Source organism: Prionailurus bengalensis, chromosome D2, assembly GCF_016509475.1.
Source record: "Prionailurus bengalensis isolate Pbe53 chromosome D2, Fcat_Pben_1.1_paternal_pri, whole genome shotgun sequence".
In the NCBI taxonomy this organism is placed as follows: Eukaryota; Metazoa; Chordata; class Mammalia; order Carnivora; family Felidae; genus Prionailurus; species Prionailurus bengalensis.
In genome coordinates this window covers 82,193,082-82,213,046 of record NC_057351.1, presented here as the reverse complement: position 1 = coordinate 82,213,046, position 19,965 = coordinate 82,193,082, and the positions used below count along the sequence as shown (strand labels likewise).

General features: G+C 50.0%; 2 protein-coding genes across 5 annotated transcripts in view; one reads left to right on the top strand and one right to left on the bottom strand.

Moving 5' to 3' along the window:
- DOCK1 (dedicator of cytokinesis 1) overlaps nt 1–19,965 on the bottom strand; it is a 530,259-nt gene that overhangs the window by 236,356 nt on the left and 273,938 nt on the right. The gene's annotated exons all lie outside the window — the stretch shown is intronic.
- The window catches only part of INSYN2A (inhibitory synaptic factor 2A), a 58,680-nt gene continuing 55,522 nt past the window's right edge, over nt 16,808–19,965 (top strand). Inside the window, exon 1 of the mRNA XM_043597864.1 lies at nt 16,808–16,975. The gene's annotated coding sequence lies outside the window, so the exon portion shown is untranslated. The remainder of the gene's footprint in view (nt 16,976–19,965) is intronic.

The following is a 19,965-nucleotide window of genomic DNA, read 5'->3' as shown; positions in this document are numbered from 1 at the left end:
CTTCTACCGACATTTTTTACGTGAGCACAACGGCCAGACTGAGCCTTGAAACGATGTTGTGCTGATCCGCACGGACACACAACTGGGGACTGGCGGGCAGAGAGCTGATAAGCCAGTGGAAGGGGTTCCATGGTGCGTTTTCCTTCAGGACATTACCCTCCAAGCCATCGAATATAACGCCCATAATCAAAATCATGCAGCCACTGGCGACGGGTAGTTCTTAAAAACTGAACGAGATAAAATTGATTTTCAAAAATCGCCAGGATAAAAACCAGTGTGGGATAATTTTGGAACAAAGGCATACTTTCCAAAGCGTTGACTTCTTCAAGGAGGAAAACACATTGTATTCTCGAAAGTGAATGTAATTTTGTTTGCAGGTTTACATCTTTTTCAGGGGCACTATTTTCAAACCTGGGAACCACAACTGTTCGCACCCACAGGAAGTGATCTGCAACGTTCACGTCTGCGTGGAAAGGGCAAAGGACTTGAGTCAGGAAAGGGTCAATGTTCCCGGCCACAGGGTGTAATCTCAGGGCACGTCCCCATCCCTGGGGAGGGTTCCGGGTCCCCAGGGGTGGCTGGCGACGACAGGGTCCCTGCCAGCCGCTGGCTACACCATCTTTTTGTCACCAACGACACGCATTGCTTTTGAATGTGTTTTTTATAGAAATTATGGTGTTTGAACTTTTCTTACTTGACCAATTATGTAATTTCTACTAGGAAATCATTTCTACTAGGAAAAAAAAAATCAATGTATTAAAAATTCAGTAATAAAAGCTGTTAAATGCCAGAGACAAATAGGACAGTAATAAAAGTGTCCTCTAAGGGGGGCCGGATGCTGGTCAGAGATATGTCTCGAGATCCCATATTCACAGATGGAGGCGGGGATAGTCACTCCACACGCCTCTGTGAAGATAGAAAACCACACACACAGATCCAGGTTTTGCCAAGGTCAGTGAGTCTCAGGAGCACCCTGGCTGGAGTGTTTCTCCTCTTAAAGCATCTGATACCATCTGGGGCACCTGGGTGGCTCAGGGTTAAGTGTCTGACTTCGGCTCAGGTCACGACCTCACGGCTCATGGGTTCGAGCCCCGTGTCTGCCTCTGTGCTGACGGCTCAGAGCCTGGAGCCCGCTTCGGATTCTGTGTCTCCCTCTCTCACTCTGCCCCTCCCCTGCTCACATTCTGCCTCTCTGTCCTTCAAAAATAAACATTAATAAAAAACATTTTTTTTAAGTATCTGATACCATCTGCCTAGGACCCTCGACTATCAACCCACTGAGTAAATTAAGAGAAACGTCCTGCCCAACAGAGGAGACGCACAAACCCCCTCTCCCCAGTGCCCCCTCCTGCGGTGGGCGTACAGGGTTAGGAGGGGGGCCAGCCTGATACTCGGGGAGGGGGGGGGGAGCTGGCTGTAATGCACGAAGTCATTAAGCCCTTGTCACATTCAGAAATGAGCCTCAAGAATAGTCTGAGCTTTTCGTCACTCTTTCAAAACATTTTAGGAGTGCCTAGGACCAGGCAGCAGAGGGAGAGAATTTGCATGAGGCTTTCAACTTCCTGTACTGAGGAATCCTCAGGGAGGAAAACAAAGAGAGAGACCAGCAGAGGTCATCCTGCCCTAACCTCAACCAGCCCTGGCTCCTGCCGGGAGGGGCAGAGCAAAGAGCTTCCAGGGCACCACAGGGTCTAAGGCCTGTGCCGTGAGCATCTTGAGGTGCACGGTGACAGAGGGCAGGATTAAGGGCCAAGGAAGCCGAGGAGGAAGGAAAACGCAGCAGCTCGACTTGGCTCGTGGTAGGTTTGCGCGTCTGGCTTCCTGAGCTCAACCGGAGAGATATGTCCTGGTAATCACAGAAAGGCCCCTCCTGACTGTATTAGCAGCCAATTGCACAGGTCCCTCCCTCCTTCAGAAGAAATTCTCAGGCACGGGTCCCTTTACAGCGGCTCTAATGCCTCCTGTCACCTCCTCGGTGCCACACGGCTTCTGTGGGAGTCGTTTGCAGAGGCGAGCAGGGGCCGTTCTTCCCGGGATGAGCGCTGGGGCCACGTTATGGGCGCTGACGGTGCCCGCGGCACGTGTCGATGGCAGCAGAATGGAGTCTTTACGGTAGTTTCTCAAGGTAATGGGACAATAACCACCAAATTTAAGACTTCATAAAAAATTTCATTCTTACTGTGAGGGAACCAAGAAGCGGAGATAGAAATCTTCTCTCTCTCTTTCTCGCTCTCTTTTTTTTTCCCCCCGATTGAAAACATGAGAATAATAAGACTGGCCCAGCACGGTAATGCGTCGGAGGGACTCCACCACCAGCCGCACGGCAGCCCAGCGTGGATTCGCTAAGTCAAGTCTCCCTGTCCTTGGAGAACAGCAGAGCAGGCGTTGAAACCCTGAGGCCCTACTCGGGTGAACTCGGAAGCGGGTCCCGGCTGAAGTCAAGTGCTCAGAGGTTCTGCCTAGCTGGGAGCACAAGTGAACGGAAGGAGGGGCGCCTGGGGGCCCCACCAGTTAAGGGTCTGACTTTGGTCAGGTCATGATCTCCCGGTTCGTGGGTTTGAGCCCTACGTCGGGCCCTGTGCTGACAGCCTGGAGCCTGGAGCCCGCTTCGGATTCTGTGTCTCCCTCTCTCCCTGCCCCTCACTGACTTGTGCTCTGTCTCTGTCTCTCAAAAATGAATAAACATTAAAAAGTTTGTTTAAGAATAGGGAACAGAAGGAGGCGGCCACAGCCACTCACGAGTGTCACGGCGATGCCTGGGTCTCTGAGAAGTCCTTTCAAGAAATTCTACGTGTAAGACTTAATCGCCCCAGGTGCGGGGCATATTTATTTTTACAACTTATTTGATGGAGCGCTCACTGGTGTGAATCGCTTTCTTGCATTTATACGACTTTTGCAATTCCCAAACCCATCATTTCAAAAGGAAGGCAGCTCTGACCAAGGGAAAAAGGAAGAGTGGATGTGCTGAGCCCCGTGAAGCCCACCCTCCACCGGCGTGCCCCCTCATACCGTCAGTCCTGGCAGGGGGATGACGCCCAGCCTCACGTTTGCGTCCAAGAGACAAAGGTGACACGGGGTCCGCCCAATCCCACGTTGTGCTCTCCCCAAAGCTTCAACTTGCCGTTGCTGCTTCCTCCAGCCCTCAGAAAATCTTAAGTGAGATCTTCCCATGCGAAATGACCTCTGATTTTGTTTTCTTATATGAAAATCCAATCAAGCCCTCAAACATACATACAAACAGCCGTGCGCGCACGCACGCGCGTGCACACCTGTTTATTCTTAAACTCCAAAGGCAAGCTCGCCCTTCTCCTAACTTCTCCGAGACAAACATCCTGACTCATCGGTTCTCAAAGCTCCCACATGCTGTCGGCTGAAGCAAAGTATAAACCCAAAGAACTGCCTCTGGATATTCCAGGGGATTTCAGTGCTTCCAAGAGTTACGTAGTGAGAAGATAAATTCTAAAATGCTTCTTTCAGTTAAACACACTTGAGAGAAATGAAGGTAGGCTAGGCGTCTGGTTGCTGGGTAAACACACGGCCATTGCCAAAGAGAGATTATATTAGCGACCACTTGGCAAATCAGGGCACAATGCACAAGGAACTAATTTTAATTAATAAATGAGCTCCACAGTCCTAATGACAGGCAACCCAAAAATGTTGCTATAGAAAACTAAATTAAAAGTGTATCTGCTGTCTCTAGAGAATTTGCAAAGTACTAACAGATGATACAGTATGGACAAAAAATTCAAGTGGGTGAAAAGGCACTATGTCACGTTTTGGGCATGCTTAAAAAAGTACAGGTCATGGAATCTTTGCTCCCTAATGACATTTAATCCGAAGAATTAAGTAGAACATTAATAACGATATTTGACCGATTATTGATCCTCACTTTTGTGAAAAATTCATATTAAGCTAATAATTATTTTTCATGTGGGTACAAGGAACAATTACAGAAACTTAACTATTCATCTCCATTGCTTGGAAGCTGTCGAAACAAACAACAATACATCAGTCACCATAAAAGCTCCAGTATTAAAAGCCTACAGCAAAGATATTCCATTTGGTTTCACGAAGCACTTAGATAAATCAGCCAGAGATGAAAATCCAATATTAACTGTTCAGTATTGTCTTGTCTTGACTTATATAGTGTTTTCTCGGGGGGAACCACAGAATGGCAACCGCCCCCAACATACACGGCTTTCCCTTTGAAGAGACTACTGCATTTTTAGTTCCAATAACTAGAGTATTCTCATAACTGGCAAAGCAAAATTCTCCTGGCACACAATGGCAAAGATGTTACCATTCCCAGTCTGGGTTTTTTCTATTTTTCCAAGGATGTGAATCTTGAGTAAGGCAGTTATCGTTACTCAAAAACAGACACACAACTCCGTCACCATACCCCCCACCACAAGTAATCCTTGAGAGAATATGCTGACCTAATTCTGCCCAAATTTCAACTGAGGCAGGTTTCCTAGAATCTGGCATATAAGTGAAGCAAAAGGAAAACAAAATCAAAAACAACAACAGTTTCCTATGATGAATCAAGTGCTTTATTAATTCATCCTTGAAATTGGGTTCTACATATGGAATCGAAATTCTTCAGAAGGACTTAAGCTATAATCCTGGGACCAGCAAACTACAGCATGGGGCAAATCTGACCCACCCCTTGGTTTTACGAATAAAGTTTTATTGGAACTCAGCCACATTCACTGTTTACCTATTTTCTATGGCTGTTTCCTGCTTCAACGGCAGAGAGGAGTTTTCACAACAGAGATTGCATGACCTACAAAGTTGAAAATATTTATTATATACCTCTCTGAGAAGAAGTTTACAACCACTGCTATAAACTATTCCTCCCATCAATAATTAGGTGGTAGAGTCACTTGCCTATAAAGGCAATGCCAAAATGTGACACTCATCCACGTTCTCAACATGTACAGGAATGAACGCTATTCTGTTTTCCTGGGAAAAGGATATGGCAATTCCAGGTCTCACAAAAGACCTGGAATGAAATGGCATTGGTTCATCCAGGTACAAGTGAAAGAACAAACAAGTGCAAAATCTATCTGTATTTTGCCTCATCGGAAGTTGCACTGTTACATGATACTTTTGGAGTCCATTCTTAACCCTTCACAACTTCTCAGTAGTGGCTTCTATGGAAGATTCCCAGCTTACGTGGTCACATTAGTTGACCTCCCCCTGCTTCTTTCCCCATCTGACAAATGGTGCTGATAACGGCACTTAGATCTACAGAGATTTTAGGACCGTTAAGGTGGTAATTCATGTAAGAGCTCTAGAACCATGACCGGCACAGAAGAACCGACCGGTATAAACTGACTTAGCTCAACGAAACTAGAGAATGGGGATGGTAGTGTTTTTCTATTTCTCCACGAAGGTCCGGAGTGTAAAAATAGTTACGGAGGAAAGATCGCACCCCACACCTGCCTGCACTTCCTGGAGAATAGGACTTGAGGTGCCAAGACTAGTCTTCTATCCAGAGGAAATTAGCATACACTTCAAAGAAAATATTTAATGAGCCAGTAAGTCTGCAGTCAGAACTTGAACAATGCAGGGATGTGGGGTAGTGACGTCCATGCAGGGGAAAGTCTGCGTGTGACTTATGACCCCCGAAAAACTGAACTATGAATGGCCTACTGGTGACCGGAAGTCTTACCAATAGCATAAACGGTCAATTAACACATATTTCACAGGTTATATGTATTAGCTACTGTATTCTTACAATAAAGCAAGCTACAGAAAAGAAAATGTTACTAAGAAAATCAGAAGGAAGAGAACATAGATTTATAGCATTTTATTTATCAAAAAAAAAAAATACACACATAAGTTCAAACCCGCATTGTCCAAGGGTCTATTATATTTATATCGGGGAGAGGACAGTGTTGGTTATTGTAAAACAGAAATAAACAGAGTCACACTGGACAAGATCTATAGACCTACTAAGAAGAGAACATGAGTATATTCCAATTTTTGAGAAGAGGTTTTGGCTAGGAATGTTCCACGATTCCTTCGCACGACCTATACAACCAGTCCTTCAGTTTACCTATCAGGTGAGATTCCATGGTTTAGTGCATCTTAACATTGCTCAGCAGATGAAAATAAGAAAAATGTGCACAGCACCGAGTACGGTGCCTGGCTCTTTGGGAGATACGTTGCCTTCTTTATTTTTTGAGCTCTGGCTTCTACTAAGAAAATGCCACCCAGGTGTTAGAAGCAGACTTTAGCAAACAGAGAGAGAAGCCGCGTCCTGCGCTGTCAGCCTTAATCACGCCCAGACCACCTTACTTGTGGAACATGTGCAGAAATCTGCACAATTTCAGAAACCGCCAGTGTATACGTGCATTCCTACATGCACGATATACAAGAACACACGGTAGATCGCGCTGAACAAAAGAGACGCAAGCCGATAAAGTCATGTATTTAGTAATTTTTGACCAGCGATCCCTGTAAGTGCGTGAGAGGCAGCGATTATTTGAAGGAAGCCTTATTCCAAATAAGCATTTGTTAAAGGGAAACCTTACCGCTGACCTGTTGCTAAGCCATACTTTTCATACAAGGAGTTTGTTTAAAGTGAGTTATACCCCTGAATGGATAACCTTAAAAATATTGATTCTATTCTGTATGCAAATGTGGAGATTATGCATGCTTGTCAAAAAATAAAGAATAGGCAAGTCTACAGGAGATCTTTGCATTTTACATGGTCTATAGATATTATTTCTGCTTTAGCACGGCTTATTTAAATTTCATGGCGAACATCAGCCGCGTTTCAACACTTGTCACATGCCTCACACCTTACGCTGATTTCACTTCAGCAATGTTTTAAAATGTCCTTTAAGTACGAACAAAGTATGCATTTCCATCAGAAGAGCAAGAATTCAAACCCGCACTCTGCACATGCCTGAGGTACTAAAGGAAACCAATTCTTGGGAAAGCTATAGGCTCAACGGTGTGGCATCTGCGCCAGGCCACTTATGCACCCAGGAGGGGGTACCCTATTTTCTTACGAGAGGCTGTCCAAAATTTCAAATGCCATTCTGCCCATTTGCCCACAACAGCAGAGCCTGAACATGGAATTGCCCGGGCTGAACCCCAGAGCCTGAACCAGACAGCCAGAACCCTCGTTCCCGATCCTTGCTGGGGTCGGAGCAGAGAAAGCTCCAGAAGTGAAAATGTTCATTAACACCCAGGGACCAAAAAGGAAAGAGCCAATAACTTATGAAACTGCAGGTGAAGCTGTTGGCTCTTTACTATTTTCATGGTGTGAATGAATCACAAGTCTTATTTGAAGGGACTCAGAAGTATCATCAGCAATTTCATGTGACAATATTTACTTTGCTGGGAAGGGGGAGAAAAGGTACCATTAAAATGAATTTCTTCATTTTCATATTTGCACTCAGTGAACAAAACAAATCATCAATGAAGTTCGTTTTCGACTAGAACTTGAGGGCACAAGGGTCCTATTCCAAGACATCCTAATAAAGGGGTAAGTCTACATTTGCTCAGGCTGATCAAATGGGGCAAAGTGATCCGCATTAAATGGGCAGAGAGATCTCATTAAAAGGGCCGAGAGAGGACAACTCACATGTAATGACGACATGAGGAACCGCAGCCAAAACCAGCCATTTAGGGCCTCAACCGTCACAGTGTCTTGTACCCTCACTTATGGCTTAACCCCAGCTGAGCATTTTATTATTTACCAAATTCTGTTTGGGGTTCACCCATAAAATGAATTAAGATTTCCTTTAAATTTTACACGGAGTAATGGATTTTTCTGCTAATGTTCTTCCGTCTTTTTGGTCACGATCTCCAAATTCACATCTCCAGTTTATTTAAAAAAAAACAAAAAAAAACAAAACAGTGATTTTCAAGTTTCTTCTTCTTCTTTTTTTTTTTTTTTTAACATTTATTTATTTTTGAGACAGAGAGAGAGCATGAACAGGGGAGGGTCAGAGAGAGAGGGAGACACAGAATCTGAAACAGACTCCAGGCTCTGAGCTGTCAGCACAGAGCCCGATGTGGGGCTCGAACCCACGGACCACGAGATCATGACCTGAGCCGAAGTCGGACGCCCAACCGACTGAGCCACCCAGGCGCCCCATCAAGTTTCTTCTTTTAACAGAAGAGTCCACCAGTGAACACAGTGGGGGGAAAGCTCTACGTGACTTTCCTCCCTCACTGAAATGAAATGTTCTGGGATATCAAGACACTTCCCTCTTCCAGCTTCAGGAGGCCTGTGGACGGCTCAGAGTTCTCCTTCCAGGGATGGGAGGGGACCTGCCACTGAGCGGTGATCACTGGATGCAGAGATCAGAGAAAACTGTGACATGTGCACCACATGTGCACATCTAACCACGTGAACAGTGATCAGTGAGCACTGGCTTTGTATTTAAGAAAGACTATTGAGCAGGGGCGTCTGGGGGGCTCAGTTGGTTCAACATCTGACTCTTGATTTCGGCTCAGGATATGATTGCACGGTATGTGAGATCGAGCCCTACGTCGGGCTCTGCACGGACAGTGAGGAGCCTGCTAGGGATTGTCTCTCTCCGCCCCTCCGCTGCTTGCTCTCTCTCTCTCTCTCTCTCTCTCTCTCTCTCTCTCTCAAAATAAATAAATAAACTTAAAAACTCCTCTCTATCTCAAAACTAAATAAACTTTAAAACAAGTTCCCTTCAAAAAAAAAAAAAAGACTACTGAGCAACATTTAAATGTCTTGCTTTTCTTGAAATCCCAGAGAAAATGAAAATTGTGTAAGAAATGTGTCAAAATATGTTTTTGATGACTGCTTTAACATCAGTTGAAGGGACACTAGCATTAATGAAAGGCGAGCCAGAAGCGAAGTGAGGTCGAAGGCAGTGCGTACATTTAGAGCTCAACAAAGCTCCAGAATGTGCCAAAACACAAATTAGGCAAAGAGGAAACGGGAGACCTGCAACTCTACAGTGCGGTGGAATTGAAGTGATGACCTACTTAATTCTCCAAGGATTCAATGAAATGAAAAAAAAGAATTGTCTATAAAAAAAGATGGAACTGAAATTCTGTGTATGACCTTAGAGGTCATCAAACGTAACTCGAGATTCTTTTAAAATTCTATATTCTTCCCATTTGGAACTTGGCATTTACAACCAAAATGCCCAGGGGCGCCTGGGTGGCTCAGTCGGTTGAGCGTCTGACTTCGGCTCAGGTCATGATCTCACGGTCTGTGAGTTCGAGCCCCGCGTCGGGCTCTGTGCTGACAGCTCAGAGCCTGGAGCCCATTTCAGATTCTGTGTCTCCCTCTCTCTCTGACCCTCCCCTGCTCATGCTCTGTCTCTCTCTGTCTCAAAAATAAACATTAAAAAAATAAATAAATAAAATAAATAAAACCAAAATGCCCAGGGCGCCTGGGTGGCTCAGTCAGTTAAGTGTCCGATCTCGGCTCAGGTCACGATCTCACGGTCTGTGGGTTCGAGCCCCACGTCGGGCTCTGTGCTGACAGCTCAGAGCCTGGAGCCTGCTTCGGATTCTGTGTGTGTGTGTGTCTCTCTCTCTCTGCCCCCCCCCCCACTTGTGCTCTGTCTCTCTCTCTTTCTCTCTCTCTCTCTCAAAAATAAATAAACGTTAAAAGAAATCAAAAACAAAATGCCTGCTTTCCAACGTACAGCAGTAGTTTGCGACCACGTCGTCCATGAGCCACAATACTGAGCAACACGTCTCAAGTCCGGTCACAAAAGCACCAGTGGGTTGTTTAGGATAAATAAAAAACCCAAGTAATACTGTGTCACAACCACTGGCATCAAAAGGATCTGAAATGTTTTTTGTGTGGTATATATGGAATATATATATATCGTGATGGACAATGCCAACAGCTGTTATTTGATGAAGAAAAAAACGTGTGAGGATATTGAAATTATATCAGACAAGCAGCAGGTGCTAACCAAATGTGACACGATTTTGGTACATCGCTGTTCCAAGGACTGTTTTGACTTCAAAGTGTAATGGATACAGAGGCGCCCAGGTGGCTGAGTCAGTTAAGGATCTGACTCTTGACTTCGGCTCGGGTCGTGATCTCACAGTTCGTGGGTTCAAGCCCCGCGTCGGGCTCCGTGGTGGCGGTGCGGAGCCTGCTTGAGATTCTCTTTCTCTCTTTCTACCCCTCCCCCACTCGCGTGCGCACCCCCCCCACCCAATAAATGAATACACTTAAAAATAAAAGTAGAAGTGACACAGTGATGAGGTACAGCTAGTAAAGGCAAAAGAACACCCGCTCAAAGACATTCTTTGGTCAGCCCAGATGCACTATCTGCTTTATGAGATGCCTGCGTTAGCAGTTAACGTTTCTAGTCAGGATCTGTCCCACGAGAGAGCCCTGCTAATGCCACGAGCGCCCGAAGGGAGGTGTTCCTCTCTGGACACAGGTGCAAGGTGCTGCTTAGGGCCGGGCAAGTACCAGGAGGGGATACCACCAGTTAACTACATTCTTAATTAGGGCCATGACGTCTGAGTCGCACACAGTAACTTAGAGTAACACTGACTTCTTTAACGTGTGCTCTTGGGCAACGCTCAAGTTCGTATCAAAATAATAAACCTGAGCGGGCAGTGTTGCACTGAGGCATCCGGCAGAACTGGACCCGAATCCAGGCTTCGTCCCTTCCTGCCTGTGTGACCTTGGAGAAACTACTCAACGTTTCTGTTCTTTCCCGGTGCCCACAATGTAACAGTTTCATGGTGGTACCGGGAGCAGAGGAGGAGACAGAACCTGGCCAGCGTACCTGCTCCCTGTGTTCTACAACCACGGTGGCCCCTCACCGCCGTCAAACAGGCCTTGGGAAGGACCAGAGTCCAACAAGGAGGGTTCCGCTTTCCTCTCCTTCCCCCTGCCCCCGCCCCGCCGTCAGTGCCAGCAAAGCTCAGGTGCGGACGGAGGGCAGAGAAACACCTGTACGAGTCAGCACCCAGCCCCCCCCCCGCACGCGCCGTGCAGCACCCGACGCCTCCCCGCGGCGCCCACCGCAACTGGCAGAGGCCCTGCGTGCACCGGGGCAGACGGCCTGTGGAAGGGCCGTCAACAGTCTTGACACCGACAAAGTAGATTAGCAGAGCAGACACTGGAATCTGAAAGCAATTTTTATCCCTTCTTGACCTACTTCTGCTCCAAGGTATCATTCTAGGGCCTGGCACATTACCTGCTACATGAGGGGCTGCCGTCGGCCAGCTCAAAGAGCTGCTGGTGTCACCAGAAGGGATTCAGAAAAGCCCCTTAGCCATCGACTCATATGGAGGAGGAGGCTGGCTCCCCGGTAGGTCAGACCAGGACAGTCAAAACCCCCACAGACCCCAGCACCCCCACTGACCACAGGCAGCAAAACGCAGGCCATGTGCTTATTTTCTGGGCCTATCCACCCACAGGCAACAAGGGGCAGGAACTGACCGAGGGGTGGCAAAAGCCTTTGGATGCGATCAGAGCCCTAAAAATGAGGGAGTTTAGGGTGGAAAGAAGGGAGCGAGCCAGAAGCACGTGCCTCCTCTTTACTATCTCTAAATACGCTGCCTCTGTTGTACCATGTGGTAAAGGAAGCCTACAGCCACCTTTGTTCCCTTGAAAAATAGAACCATTCCATTTCCTACAGACAAATGAGATTCGCAATGACGCATAATAGAAAACCAGGGATTTCAGCTAATCTGTGTGATGTTCAGTTGCGCCAAACCAAATTGTATTCCAGGCCAACAAACCATCTCTAGTCGCTCATCACGGAAGGAAAAGAAATTCCGGGTGGGGAGGGTCCCTGGGGCACGGACCCGCACTTCAGAGACACAGCTCTGCTTCCCACCAGGAGGAAACACAGCTTTGTTGCCAGGACAATGGGAGAGCCACAGGCCTGGGGCTTTACACAGAGGGAGACTCCGTTGCTCAGAAAGCCAGTCCAGAAAGCAGAGAGTAAATGCTTGAGCAGCAAATGACAAAGGAAATGATTCAGAAGGGCTATCTCGCAAGTCTTCTAGGCGAAAGAGGAGGTCTGGCTGGAGACCCTTTGAGCATGAAGTCTTGTTCTCGAAAGAGAAGAGCAAAGCATCCTGACGTTACTGATCTCTCCCCTCCAGGTTCAGGCCGACCCGAGTTACCTCTCCTTTGTTGGGGTTGAGCGCAGTTGGTCCGTTACTATAGCTTCTGAACTGAAGGACGGAACCTGCCATCACAGACACGGACTCACCCGACAGAGTCACTTAGAACATTAAAGGACGAGGTACGAAAATCATTTCCAAAGCGAACTCCATCATGGCTGCATCCGAGAGCCAGACACATGCTCGGTACGAGACTCCCAAAAACGTAAGTTCCCATACAAAGCTATGCAAGAAGTCTCATCTGGAACAGCACTACGTTTGCAGACACCTCTTTTCTCTTACCTTGGGTTTTGGAGAGAACGTGGCTTCAGCAATTTTGCGGATTAGCAATAAATCAAGTGAACTTCACTGACTGATAATCCAATTCATTTAAAGGGGTAGATTAGGGGAGTATGTGTATCGACACTGCAAAGGCAATGCTTATACCCAGACAGAAAGGAGGCCTACTAAAAAAAAAAAAAAAAAAAAAAAAAAGGAGAGAGAGAGAGAGAAAGACAGAGAGAGAGAGAGAGCGAGCATCTCAATTAATTTTCCCATCTGTATCAAGTATGCAACGACCTATCTCAATATATGAATAACACAGCACCACAGAAGGTAGTGTGGTCCAGGGCAAAGGGAACCACCGTCCTACTGTTTTATTTTTTTTTTGTATTCTGAGACTTCATTTAAATGGAATCCTATGACATATACTGTCGCGTGTGGCTTCTTCTGCATCACGTTTGTGACTGTCGTTGGCATTGCTGCACACATCAGCCGTTACTTTTTTTTCCTTGCTGTATAGTAGTCTACTGCATGAGTAAACCCAGGAATTGTTACCTATCCTACTTTTGACACGTGTTTGAGTAATCTCCAGTTTGGAACTGGATGGACAAAACTGTGCCAAACATCCGAGTACATCTCTGACTTGTATATTCTTGTCTTTTTTTTTTAATGTTTATTCATTTGTGTGTGTGTGTGAGAGAGAGAGAGAGACTGAGCGCACACGACCTGGGGAGGGCACAGAGAGAAAGGGAGACACAGGATCTGAAGCAGGTTCCAGGCTCTGAGCTGTCAGCACAGAGCCCAACGCGGGGCTCGAACTCATGAACCGTGAGATCATGACCTGAGTCAAAGTCAGACGCCCAAGAGACAGAGCCACCCACGCACCCCTGTATATCCTTGTCTTTTCTTTTTAAAAAAATTTTTTTTTCCAACGTTTATTTATTTTTGGGACAGAGAGAGAGCATGAATGGGGGAGGGGCAGAGAGAGAGGGAGACACAGAATCGGAAACAGGCTCCAGGCTCTGAGCCATCAGCCCAGAGCCCGACGCGGGGCTCGAACTCACGGACCGCGAGATCATGACCTGGCTGAAGTCGGACGCTTAACCGACTGCGCCACCCAGGCGCCCCTATCCTTGTCTTTTCTAATGTGGAAATTGAGACCTCGTAACTTACTCAACGGTAGGGCTGGAATCCAGCAATCCTCTGCACAACACCTGCACACTGACAAGAAGCAGCCTAAAGAAGAGAGACTCGACTATTTTCTTAGTCATCTCTCTCGTACCATCTTGTCTCTTTATTTTCCGGGTCCTTCTGCTTCAGGAAATCCCACTTTAAAAGGAGCTATTTTTCCCTTTGCAAGTCCATCTTTCTCAGCAAAAAATCGGAAGGGAAATGCAAGAAACCAATTTTTCCCTAATTGATTCCTAAAATGAATCTACTCTCTAGCAACTTTAATTCTTTTCCCACGAGAAGTGAACATAACAACTCATCCTAGACCCTAAAAAACACAGATGTCTCATCCGTAAAAAAGAACAGAGTCGGGGGCTGGAGGTTGCAAGATGCTGAATCCCCACCCCCCTCCCTGGCCCGGGTCTCCCGAGCCAGCCTCTGGCACAGTGTTCGCTTTAAAGATTAGAACATGATGACCCGTTAACCTCACCCGTGTAGAACCTCCATAGGCAGAGGTATGGTGAAACAAGCTTTCGTCGGTATTTACATCTGTGATGTGTGGAGATTTGCAATTAAGAAACACAGCAGACCGACGGTTTCCTACTTCAAAACAGAGGGAGAATACCGGTGATCTGAATAACTGAGAAACAACTATGAATTTCCTAGACAATTGAGCACCTAAAGGTAGTCTTGATGACACTAAGAAGTTCATTAAACTCTCTTCTTCATATAAGTGGGTTTTCTAACCTGCCAATTACAGTTTTCCATTTTCTTCCTAGAATTACACACCATGTGGATCTCAAATAACACCGTCCCTGGAGCCTTCTTCCTGCCAGCTCACACTGCCCCCCGTGGTTCCGTTCCATCCTCCCGTGCATGCATTCATGTTTATCTGTTTTCACTCATGGCCCCTAAAACTTTAGCTGTCCATTACCACCAGCACAATTTCAGTATTTCCTGGTAGCTTTATTTACAGTGACATGTTTAAGAGATGGAAGGCAGATTTCGATTTTATGGATTAGCCATAAAGCAAGATTTACAGAAAGCTACCCGGACCACTGGGAGAAATACTGGGCCTGTAATAACGACAGCACATCCCCAGGGGAGTTACACTGGCGCCATCCGTGGCAATGATCCCTCCCACCTGGCATCTTAGGTCCCCCAAGTCCGACACAGCCCAACATCGGGTCCCTTCCAGGCAGAGCAGGGGGTTACGGGTCCCCGGGCGGTTCGTGTATCTGCTCGCACATGTCTCCAGCCGGCTCTCAGCAGCACCGTGGGCCGGCCAGAGAAGTAAACAGGCTGAAAATGAAACTCGGGATGGAGAGTAGGAAAAGACGATAAAAGGAGTGAGTGGGCAGAGTTTGGAGTCACAGGTTCAGGACTCCCTTCCTGGGTACCTCTGGATGCCAAAGGACTGGAGACTTGTGTCCCAAAGGAGGCTGAGAGGTAAGAAGGGAAACGAGGAGGTTTTAGGTCATCTTTCTTCTGGAACGTTGGGACACAATGCCCCAAGCACCACATAGAGACAAATAAAGCATCTCATGTAGAGCCATCTATAAAGAACACATACCGTCTTAAGCATGATGCTAGGCTCACTCCAGCTCAAGGAACAAGGAAGTAGCAAACGCTGGGTCCCAGGCTTAGGGCTGGGGCTGAGGCCGGGACTCCAGGATGCACAGGCAGAGGCGTGCACACCTGCACCTACATCTGGAGAGGCCGCGAAGGTACTTTCCCTCCAGTCCTCCCATCTCCCCCCCCCCCCCCCCCCGGGAAGCATGTCGCTGCCCTTGGACCCACCATTTGTCTGCCCTTTCTTGGGAAATACACTCATGAACGTGGCCACTCTCAAGTACGTTTGAGAAGAATGAACTTCAAGCCCCAAGCCTGTGAAAATTGGGCGAGCCAGGAGACCTGCAGCCAGCTGGCCTCGTAGTCCCAGGCCCAGGCACCAACCAGGGTCTGCCAGGAAAAGCTCAGAAGAACCCCACCCCCCCACCCCCGCCCCCACTGGTGGATCTGGCGGGTTTGTTGAAGGGGTGGGGCATACCTCCTCGTGCATCCCTGCCAGCTTCCTCCCCAAGTGAGCTCAACTCTGCTCTGGAACAAAAGCAACACATACCCTGTGGCATCTGCAGGCCGGTGGTGTGTGTGTCAGGGAGGGAGGGGGGTTTCGATCAGGAGCGGCCCTGCCGCCAGCTCTGGAGTGTTCCTAATGTCAGCGGGCAACAGACCCAGAGGGCACTCCCCCTTCTGTCCTCAACACTCACAGCTGGCCTGCCTGTCGGCCTCCGCTTACAGAGGCTGACCCCGGGGTGGACTCCTCCGGGAAGCACGCCCCTGACCCTGGCCTCCACTAGGCAGCCATCCGCAGGTGAGGGGGCAGACGCCTAAGCCCCCTCCCCGCCCCCCTTCCCGAGCTCCGGGATTTCAAAGCCCCGAGGGGCTGGGCCCACTGGCAGAGCCGGCAGCCATCGCGCGGGGACCCCAGCCACCCCTCCCGGGAGAGAAAACGCCGGGTCCCCCGCCCTCCGGCTGCTCCGGAGGCGGCTGGGGGGTAGACTCAACAAGTTCCCGGGCCGCGCAGCGCCGCCTGCAGCCCAGAAACCCCGAGGACGCGCCGCGGTGGAGCCCCGCGCACAGGCGGCAGCCGCCGGCGGCTCCCTCCACCTCCTCCTCCGGCTCGGACTCGGGCTCGGGCTCGGGCTCGGGCTCGGGCTCGGGCGTCGGCGGGCGGGGGCTCCCCCACTCCCTCCCGCCCCGCTCCCTCCGGATCGCCCACCCCGCGCACGCGGCCCGCCGGGCCCCGCGCCGCCCCCGCCCCCGCCCCCGCCCCGCGGGGCCCGGGGCTCCGCCCGCCTCGGTGCCAGCCGGGCGCACAGGCGGCGGGCGCGCGGCTCCGGCGCCCTCTCCTCCGGCCGCCGGGCTCCGCGGAGTAGCGGGGACCCGGGGGCGGCTGCAAGGACTTCCCTCCCGCTCCCTCCCCCTCTCCGCCCCCGCCTGCCAGCCCCGGCTCCGAGATCTCGCCGAAGACAATTGCAGTAAATGAGGACATCGGAGGAGCACGGCGCCGGGTGGCTGTGGCTGGCTCCGCCGCGCCGCCAGCGAGCGAACGCGCGGGCGTCCCCGGAGCCGGCCGAGCCGCTGCCTCCCCGCGCGCGTCGCTGAGCCGGGCCGGACGCGAGCTGCGGCGCGGGGGCCGGCCGGGCCGGGCGGGCCGGGCCGGCGGCGGTGGAGGGGGCGGGCGGCGGGCGCGCAGCCGGCCAAGTCCCCGGAGCCGAGCCTTCCTCCGCGCGAGCCCGGCGAGCCTCGCCGCGGATGCCCTGCCCGGAGTGCTCCGCGCCGCGCCAGGCTCGCCCGGGTCCGCGGCGAGACATGCCCGAGCCAGGCGCCGCACCGACCTCGACTTATCTGTAAGCAGCGGAAGGTAAGCGGAGCCCCGCGCGCCCTCCTCCCGCGCCCCGGCGCCCGCTGCACTTGGTCGCGGGCAGAGCACCGCTCGGACGGGCGCCGACCCGGGTCGGGCGCTCGCACTCGCCCCCAAACGGGCTTCGCCGGGGACTCGGCGGCTCCCGGGGCCAGGACGCGCCGGTGCAGCCAGGAGCGGACCGGGCGGCGGGCGAGGTTATGCAACTGCATCTGGCGCGGCCGGGTCGCCGAGGGGCGTCTGGCAACTTTGGCGACGGCCTGGGAGGAGCGGGGCTGCATGTCTACGCTGTCGGTTCTAGACAAACGCCACAGCCTCCTGAGCGCCCGAGAGCCCTGGCCAGGCAGAACTGGGGGATCGCGGGCGGCCGCGTCCCCGGAACGTTTCGAGGTGTTTAAGTATTTTCCAAACTAAAGCGAACTGGCAAGTACGGCTGATTAACTTCGGGGCGGGGGTGGGGGGTGGGGTGGGGATAAGTCCGAGCCGAAGGGCCCTGACGCCGGCCGCGAAGGAGAGGAGCGAGCGGGAGCGAAGGCAGATGCCCACGTGAAATGCCCATCTCCTCCCGTGGCGCCAGGGCTCGCTCGGGTTGGCACTTTCGCGGGGCCGCGGGCCCGGGTCGGTGCCCGCGGGCCTTCGGGGTGCGCGGCATCCCGTGTCAGCCCGGGACAGGCGTGGGAAACCAACCAATGCTGCAGAGCGAGCGAGCGAGCTTGCTGGCGGGCGAGGGCAAGAGGGAGGAGGGTGCCCGCGGGCCGGCCCGGGGCCGGGGCAGCGCCTGGAGCCCAAAGTCAAGAGCGAGAGTCTGCGTCTTGCTGGTTCATGCTCAGGGTTCCCAGCTGGCGTCTCCAGCGCCGGGATGAAGAACCTGTCCCTGTGACCTCAGCATTCTACTACCCAGAAATATGCCATGGGCAGATGGAGCTGGCGATAAGGGGATGCCAGGAGTGGGGGAGGAGAGGCGCCTCTGGAGTAAATAGGGGAGAAAGTAGGTGTTTTTTGGCTCATCTACAGAGCAGGGCTTCTGCCCCGATCCCTTTCCCGCCGCAGGTCTGTGCCTGGGGGCTGGAGCCGGAGAAGGCAGTAGAGCAGTTTAATATGACCTTGTCTGCTTAGGCGCTTAAATCCTGCGGAAGCATCCTGAGGTGAACTGGCCAGAGTGGGAAGGAACTTTGGGCTAGCCCTGCCTTGGCTACCAACGCACACTAGCATTTCACAGGACTACAGCTCAGACTAGCAGAGGGTCGGGTCCATGCGCTGGGAGGTTTTCCCTCGGACAGGGACTGGCTAGGGGTTACCTGTCCACATGCCAGTGGGGGACTGTCAAGGTTAGAGCGAACGGGGACTTGACTGAAAAATCCCACCCAAATCACCTGACCTGGGCCATTCCCAACGAGTCGTACATGTATGAAAGTGCTCTAACGTTGTTAAGCTTCTGCCACAGAGCAAGCAGAAAGTAACCATCGTTTCACTTTGCAGAGGCGGAAAGTGCTGGTTTATACTATTCACGTTGTGCTATTTATTGCATTCATATCCTGTTGAATGTCACTTTCCAAAGAAAAGTTCATATTTATCCTTGCCTCTTTGTTGTTGTTGTTGTTGTTGTTGTTGTTGTTGCAAGAATGATTAGCAAATGGGCACGAGCATCTCAAAGGAAAAATGGAAGGCCTGCCGTCTGCATGCCTCACCAGATATTAGTAATTTACTACCCATGTTTACTACTTACATTAGGTGGCACTGCTACTCATGATGGTTTTATTGGAGGCGCATGTGGATAAAAAATGTCTAGCACAGCTATCGCTAATTGCATGATTTTGCATAAATTATGCTAGCTACAGAGAGTTTGGGCTTTTCTTCACCCAGTTCACCATTTCCTTAAAGACAGAAGGATTCTGTTTAATTTCTTTAGCCAAATGAAAGACCTCTGCTTAAAGACAGGATGCCCTTGAAACGCAGAGTATGCCTTTGAACTTCCTACAGTTGTCACGACTTCATTTTTTGTTACTGTGATTAGGACTTGGAGCTTTTACTTCAATCAGGCCCATTATCCGATTGACGAGCACAAATACCGGTTAAGAAATAGGCAAAGAAGGCAAAAGCCGGAGAGTTCCAGGCTTTGCACAAATCGCTTCCAAAAAGCCCCGTGGAAAGTTAGATACCCTTATTACTCTGTTTGCCCGGGGGGCTTCTCTGTTCTGCCACAATTGTTTTCCCCATGGCAGAATAGAGGATTTTTGTCTTGTTTTTCCCTCGATCAAGAAAAAAAAAAAAAAATGCAAGTAAACAAGCACGTAACTGAAAGGCTTGTGCATGAAAGGCATCAGTCTACCAGGAAGACTCCTACACATTGAAATAAGCAGTCAGAAAATAAAAATGATTCTCAGAACAGTTGATCACAGCAGACCAGCTGGACAGATGCGTTCACTTAGCTAGACATTTGTATTCTCCTGGCTGTTCCAACCCATGGCTGTCTCATTTAGAGCAGCAACTACTGAGCTCTCTTGTATGAGGAAATTAGTTACTGTTGGGGACAGGCTACTTCCCGGGGAATGACGATAAAGAAATCACAGCTAGACGGCACAGCGATGGGTCTACGGACCAGCATCCGCGGAGGAAGGCAGGGGCAGGGGCAGTGGGGATTTGGTATCCTGGAGCTCTGGACCAGCCCACCAGACACCTGAGCAGGTAACACGTCAAGGCTGCTACGTAACCGATCCGGTGGTTAACCAAAAAAAGCATGTCTATTTGAGGCAAACCACAGTCATCTGGGAGAAAGGGAGGTTATTAAGGTTCCCCAAACAAAACTGGCATCTTTTTTAAACAGTTCCTTCATAAATGTGAAGAACCCTTCCCCACTGTAATTCCATTGAGACCTTCGCTTCCAGCCCCAAATTAGCTGACATAATTTATGAAGCAGATCCTTCTCAGTCTCCTCACATATTTGATTTTAATATTTCATAACATTATGGAACGACTTCAATATTTTAAAG